The 6,000-nt window shown below is 45.3% G+C and overlaps 1 long non-coding RNA gene across 1 annotated transcript in view; it reads right to left on the bottom strand.

Moving 5' to 3' along the window:
* Window positions 1–2,891: 2,891 nt before the first annotated feature.
* LOC138295724 (uncharacterized) overlaps window positions 2,892–6,000 on the bottom strand; it is a 145,215-nt gene continuing 142,106 nt past the window's right edge. Inside the window, exon 3 of the long non-coding RNA XR_011203671.1 lies at window positions 2,892–3,219. This is a non-coding gene — a long non-coding RNA (uncharacterized lncRNA). The remainder of the gene's footprint in view (window positions 3,220–6,000) is intronic.

Below are 6,000 nucleotides of genomic sequence, written 5' to 3'. Positions count from 1 at the left end.
TTCTGCTGTTCCACTTTTTTATTACATTAATAGTGAATAATAGATTAGTAACCACTATTAATGTAATACAAAAATGAGTGGAAAAAGGAGGCTGGAGCATGATGCTGGAACTGTGAGCAAAACTTGAGTTATTGGCACTAATTTTGCCACCTCTTAGGCCAGGAGGCACAGAGGGCAAGTCAGGGGTTGCAGCTGCAACCCCTGGTGACTCCTAAATGATGTCTGTGCACAGTTCCTCAATCAACCTGCAGTGTAAAAATACACTAAGTATAAATCGATCAAAGATTTACATTGTATTATTTTGCAAAGTATGTAATTTAATATGCAACACAAGGGGGCACGAGGGTGATGCAACAGTAAAGTCAAATTTATCAAGCCATGCAAGGTTACCATGCTTGGCCCTGCATTGCTTGATAAATCAGGAATAACGCAAGGAAGCGCAAATCGCTGCCTTAAATTTCTATCTCCCAGGGAGACATTCCATGGGTGAATCATGGGTTTTCCCACACATCCATCCTTGGATTTCGGTGCATTCACAGATTTACCATTAGTGGTAAACATAGGAATGCATGAAAATGCTATGCCTCCCAGGGGAGGCATAATGAGAAGAAATATCTTTATTTCTCATTGTTTTTATTTCTTTCTATGTGTGTTGCATTCTGTAGCACACATAGAAAGAGGAAAATGCCTCTCAGGATTGTTTGTGCAGGAAGGTGACACTTCCTGCACAAAAACAATCCTGCTTACAACGCATTATAGTGCCTGCATTGGCGCTAGGCAGCCTAAAGTGCACAAGAGCAAGGAAAGGACAGTAATGCCCTGTGTGATGGTAAATGCATGCATTCCTGCCCTTTCTCTTTCAGGCAGCAAGGTAGCTTGCTACTTTGCGCTGCGATAAAGTATGATAAATATGCCCCCAAGTGATTTGCCCAGAATCATAGGATGTTGAGCTGACGCCGGGAATGCACTTTTTTCCCCAGTTGCAAAGTTGGCAGCTCCAGTGTCTGCAATTATATATGCGAAAATTGCAATTTTAAATTTTGAGTGAACATTTTCTAAGTGATGCAAAAATAGACCAATGTATGGAGAAGGCTGGCTAAAATTCCCTGTGCAGAAGTACATTATATATGTGCAATTTTAGTAAAATCAAAAAGGTCTTGGTTAATGCCAGAGCTGAAAAGGTTCACATCTGCTCGCAATCTGTGTGACCAAGGCATACCTTAGAACCACATCATTCCCACAAAGGAATGGATGAATAACTTAATTGTATCTTCATTACATGATCTCTAACTCTACCTAATTACACACCAGACTACATCAGCGCAAAGGGGCCTGAAGTGAGGCTACTATTCTAGGTCTTACATCAGACGTGAAGTGATCAAGTGAGTGCAACAAGCAAGTCTGACTTGAGAAAATGGGTGATGAAAAAATATTTTAAAAAAATGTTTCAAAAAGTGAAATTGACTATGCTTTTTTATAGTACAAAACTATCAAATAAATCTGAACACATTTGCTAAAAAACTCCACAGTGTTTACCAGGAGATCTGAGATGCTACCACAAATTATTTTATATGGTATTATTTGCCACATATTTTCTAACACTGGTGAAATAGTTTCTGACCAAATATATCTGTTTTACTGCTGCCAAGAACTCATAAAAAGGGACTCCTGGTAGGTGTAAACTATTTTGGGCGTGGAGATCTTTGCTACAAGTGTGGATTCTTAGCACCAGTAAATCACAATTAAGACATGGAAACATGCACATTCCTTGACACAGTTTGCCTTGGACATTTGGAGCTAGATGTATCAAGGTTCGCATTAGCGAATACCAAATATCGATTTTTAGTGAATCGCTAAATGGGATTCGCAAAATGCAATATAGCAACACCATCACAATTTTTTTTGCGATTTCTTAAAATTCGCAATCGCAAATAGTGAGTACCAAATTGCAATTGGTAAAACAGCAAATAAGTATTTGGAAATCGCTAATTGCGATTTTTGTATTCTGGAGCAGCTTGATGACACCAGAACCAGGAAGTGAGTCAGTGCATGCTGTTTCAAGAAGCCTGAGCCACAGGAGCAGGCAGAGAGACCCAGCACAGCACCAGGGAGGCACTCAGGAGATTCAGCCAGGACCAGAAAATACTATGGCCACTGATTAGAATGGGAAGGACAAAGGAGAGAGGAAGCGCAAACTGAAATTCAGTGAGCAGGAATTGGAGATGCTCACAGAAGAGGTGGTCAAAAATCATGACCAGTTACTTGGAAAACATTCACTACAGGTCCCAGAAAGTGAGAAGAGAAAAATGTGGACTGACATCCAGACCAAAATATGCGCAGTGGGTGTAGCGCAGCATTCTATCGAGGAGATACACAAGCGCTGGTACGACTTGCATTCACATGTCAAAGAGAGGGTAGCAAGCAGGCTGAAGGAGGCAAGGAGCACTGGAAGGACCACCCACCCAGACACCGTCCATTCCCATGGAAGACATGGTGGAGTCAGCACTTCTGCCTGAAGCTGTTAGTGGTGTCACTGAGATTGACACCTCAGGCACACCCGGCACCTGCAAAAGTAAGGGCAGTAATGATTTGAATCACCCATGTGAATGTACAAATGCCCCTTAGAAAATAGCAATGGCATTATGCATAGTGATAAGTTGTCCGTTCAACATATTACATACAACATAACAATGCCTTATGAGAATGGTAGTCCATACCCCTAAAGTGCATCTATTACATAAATAGCAAGATAGTGTAAAACCAAACAGATAAATAACACAACAGACATTTAGAGATAATATGCCAGGGTAAATTGTTATAATTTAAGTAACTGCGAGAGTACATATCCAAGAATGACATGCTGCACATTGTTGTTGCAGATGTTCCAGGCCCTAGCGCAGCAGCAAGTAGAAATGGGAGAATCTTGAAAGTTAGCCACAGTCTGATTCAAACACCAATGAGTCCATCATACAAGCACCAATTAGACACAGGGCAAGAGTGCTACCCCTCCCTGAGTTTAACCTGGACTCCAATGAATTGCCGGAAGAAGTACCCTCACCACCTTCAGAGGTTAGAAGCACCGACAAACATCAGTCCCTGTCCAAGCATCAGTCCACTCCCCTCAGGAGGTGTCGCAAAGAAGGCAGACAGTGCACAGAGGAAGGTGAGGGCCCATCACTGTTTGGTGGCCTTGAGGCATCCATGCTGAAAGTGCAGCACCTGCAATGTAAACACATGAGATCAATGCACAGGCAGTTGGTGTCAATCGATCACAGCATGGGATCAATGCACAAGCAGTTGGAGTCTCTCAGTAACACCATGTGCAAGCTGCATGAGGTACAGCAAGCTGCAGCAGAACACATAAGGGAGAGGACAAATGCTATTAGGGAACTCTGCACTGTAATGCAGCAGGAGCATGTCACCCATCGTAGGAGCTATCACCAATTGATGAGCAGGTTGGATGGGTTCAGATCTGTCAATCAGCTCACTGCCACAACTGCTTTGGTGTCACGACGTGCTGTGGGCATGCAAGTGGAGATGGCACATTGCAGTCGGGACATTCAACGAGGATTGATGCAAATCACCAATGTGTTAGAGTCAATGCAGACAGCCCGGAGTGCTACAAACAGCGAACTGGGTTGTATGGATAGTGAGGAACTCTCTAGCCTCAGCAGTCTCACAGCCCCTGTAATGGATCCTAGGCGTTGCAGTTCTAGACACAGTACTGTCTCTGAACCCGCAACAAGAGGTGCCACTGACACCACTGAGCGCTCAAGTGGAGTGCATGGATGTAAAAAGTAATGTGGAGAAGTACAGGGGACTTTCATATCATGTAGCAATGCAGTGATCCTATGATGTTAATAGTGTCACACTGTAACTGGGTCCTGTTTATGTGTACTGTATACCTATGTACTATTCACACATATATTACTTGAAGTTAAGGCAATAAGGGCCAGATGTAGCAAACTTTTGCGAGTCGCAAATGGCCCGAATCGCTATTTGCGACTCCGCAAAATCGGAAATGCGATGCAAAAATCCCATTTCCGACTCGCAAAATGCGATGCGAGCCATTACCGACTCGCAAAATTTGCGACCCCATTTTGCGACCCGCTAATAGGAAGTCGCAATTTGCGAGTCGCTAACCATATGCAATAGCAACTCGCAAATTGCGACTAGTCGCAAAAAGCCCAGTTTGCATGTCCAATTTACCACTAACTCAGAGCAGGTGGTAACCATTACCAAAGTATAAAAGGAGACCCAGAAGGCATCTGGGTTACTCAAGATGGCGGGGATATACCTGATAGCAGTGAGGAGGAGAGCCCACGCAGCCCAGCAGAGGAGGAGGAGGAGCCAGAGACAGGAGAAGATTTACAGAACAAGGCAGACTCTTTTCCAGCAAACTGAGGAGGAAATCTATGATAAAAATAGACTTAGCAGCGCAGCTATACTAGATTTAATAGATTTACTCAAACCACAGCTAGAACGCCAGACTGTACGCGGCTGCGCCATCCCTACGCATGTGCAAGTGCTATGCTCACTGCATCTCTTGGCCTCGGGGAGCTATCAGGGGGTCATTGCTGTGGCAGGTGGGGTATCCCAAAGTGCACTATCAAGGTTCTTCAGGGCATTCCTAGATGCCATACTCACACACAAGTCCCGATACATATACCTACCCAGGAATGAGGCAGAAATCAACAGCACCAAGTTGGACTTTTACCGGATAGCCAACTTTCCCCATGTCATAGGGTGTGTAGATGGGACACATATTCAAATATGTCCTCCTGCAAACCTGGAATATCTGTTCCGCAATAGAAAGTGTACCTACTCACTCAATATTTAGGTGGTATGTGCCGCCCATTAGGTCATCACTGACATGGTTGCTAAATTTCCAGGCAGTACTCATGACTCCTACATTTTTAGGCACAGTGGGATACACCAACGCCTGGAACGTGGGGAGTTTGGAGACGGTTACCTCCTAGGTAGAGCTGCATACACCTTGTAGACATGCACACAGACCAATGTGCAAACCAACCATGACTTGCTAACAGTGTACGTTTTGTGCCCAACAGGTGACAGTGCATATGCACTACGGCCATGGATACTGACTCCTTACTTAACACGCAGCAATGAATGTGAGAGGCGATACAACAGTGCACATAAGAGGACCAGGAACTTGATTGACAGAACCTTCGGATTGCTGAAAGCACGGTTCAGATGCCTCCACCGAAGTGGGGGTGCCCTCCAGTATACCCCCATAACGGCATTCAAAATAGTTGTGGCATGCGCTATCCTGCACAACATTGCCACCCGACGTGGGCTACCTCTCACCCCTGCAGACCCAGATTCTGAGGATGAAGAGCAAGAGCAACCACATCGCCATCATGGGGATAGGAGCATCGCAAATCAAGGCAGAGTGAGACGGGAACACATTGCAACCCAATACTTTGGAAGGTACGTGCCAACTTCTACCATACTCACCAATTGAACAAACACTCCATGTGTTAAGTGTAATGAACAAATTATTTAATATGTGCAAAAACCAAACTATATACAAGGAAAAACTGTTCAGGGACTTCAAAAAGTCCACCTGGCATGGGACACATTGCCATCATGTGCCCCAACATCAGGGACAGTGGTTAGTTCACAGCCTACGGCAGGCTCGGCCAGCCTGGCTGGTACCAGGTTGCTCAGCAGTGCTCTGCCTTGTACTCCCACTCCGTAGCACCCTGGTGTCACCAGCAGAGACACTGCTGACAGTGGAGCCCTCCTCACTGTCTTGTGGGGTGTCCCCTGTACCCCTGGACACCTGCCGTGCCTCCATGAGGTCTATTGCATGGGTGATCCGGCCCAGACCCAGTGCCACATCACCTGCAAAGTGGCCCATGTCAACCTGGAGGCTGACTGTTCTCCTTGACAGCCCAGTTGTGTTCACTGCCAGTCTGACAATAGAGGAGGCCATCCTGTCCAGCCTTTGGAGCAGCAGGCGTTCCCTGCGCCGCG

Source organism: Pleurodeles waltl, chromosome 1_2, assembly GCF_031143425.1.
Source record: "Pleurodeles waltl isolate 20211129_DDA chromosome 1_2, aPleWal1.hap1.20221129, whole genome shotgun sequence".
In the NCBI taxonomy this organism is placed as follows: domain Eukaryota; kingdom Metazoa; phylum Chordata; class Amphibia; order Caudata; family Salamandridae; genus Pleurodeles; species Pleurodeles waltl.
This window is presented reverse-complemented; position numbering and strand designations above follow the sequence as displayed.